The 1,129-nt window shown below is 41.1% G+C and overlaps 1 non-coding gene across 1 annotated transcript; it reads left to right on the top strand.

The window, feature by feature from the left end:
* The first annotated feature begins 814 nt into the window (after positions 1-814).
* On the top strand, positions 815-922 carry LOC112724858 (small nucleolar RNA R71). The gene has a single exon (XR_003164001.1). It is a non-coding gene; the product is annotated as a small nucleolar RNA R71 (small nucleolar RNA).
* Positions 923-1,129: the final 207 nt, after the last annotated feature.

Raw genomic sequence — 1,129 nt, 5'->3', positions numbered from 1 at the left:
AGAGGTCTTCCTCCTTGGGATTCATGTCCTCTCCTTCCCTTACAGGTTCGGCCATGGTGCTTATGTCAATGGCCTTGCACTCTCCTTTTGGATTCTCTTCTGTATTGCTTGGGAGAGTACTAGGAAGGATTTCAGTGATCCTTTTACTCAGTTGGCCCACTTGTGCTTCCAAATTTCTAATGGAAGACCTTGTTTCATTCATGAAACTTACAGTGGCCTTGGATAGATCAGAGACTAAGTTTGCTAAATTAGAGGTATTTTGTTCAGAGTTCTCTGTCTGTTGCTGAGTGGATGATGGAAAAGGTTTATTATTGTTAAACCTGTTTCTTCCACCATTATTAAAGCCTTGTTGAGGCCTTTGATCCTTCCATGAGAGATTTGGATGATTTCTCCATGATGGATTATAGGTGTTTCCATATGGTTCACCCATGTAATTTACCTCTGCTATTGCAGGGTTCTCAGGATCATAAGCTTCTTCTTCATATGAAGCCTCTTGAGTACTGTTGGATGCAGCTTGCATTCCATTCAGACTCTGAGAAATCATATTGACTTGCTGAGTCAATATTGTGTTCTGAGCCAATATGGCATTTAAAGTATCAACTTCAAGAACTCCCTTCTTCTGAGGCGTCCTATTACTCACAGGATTCCTCTCAGAAGTGTACATGAACTGGTTATTAGCAACCATGTCAATGAGTTCTTGAGCTTCTGCAGGCATTTTCTTTAGGTGAATGGATCCACCTGCAGAAGTATCCAATGACATCTTTGATAGCTCAGATAAACCATCATAGAATATATCCAGGATGGTCCATTCTGAAAGCATGTCAGAAGGACACTTTTTGGTCAGCTGTTTGTATCTTTCCCAAGCTTCATAGAGGGATTCACCTTCTTTTTGTCTAAAGGTTTGAACATCAGTTCTAAGCTTGCTCAGCTTTTGAGGAGGAAAGAACTTGGCTAAGAAAGCCGTGACCAGCTTATCCCAAGAGTTCAGGCTGTCTTTGGGTTGAGAGTCCAACCATATTCTAGCTCTGTCTCTTACAGCAAAAGGGAAAAGCATGAGCCTGTAAACTTCAGGATCTACTCCATTAGTCTTAACAGTATCATAGATCTGCAAGAATTCAGTTAAGAACTG

The sequence above is a fragment of the Arachis hypogaea genome, chromosome 11 (assembly GCF_003086295.3).
Source record: "Arachis hypogaea cultivar Tifrunner chromosome 11, arahy.Tifrunner.gnm2.J5K5, whole genome shotgun sequence".
Classification (NCBI taxonomy): domain Eukaryota; kingdom Viridiplantae; phylum Streptophyta; class Magnoliopsida; order Fabales; family Fabaceae; genus Arachis; species Arachis hypogaea.
This window is presented reverse-complemented; position numbering and strand designations above follow the sequence as displayed.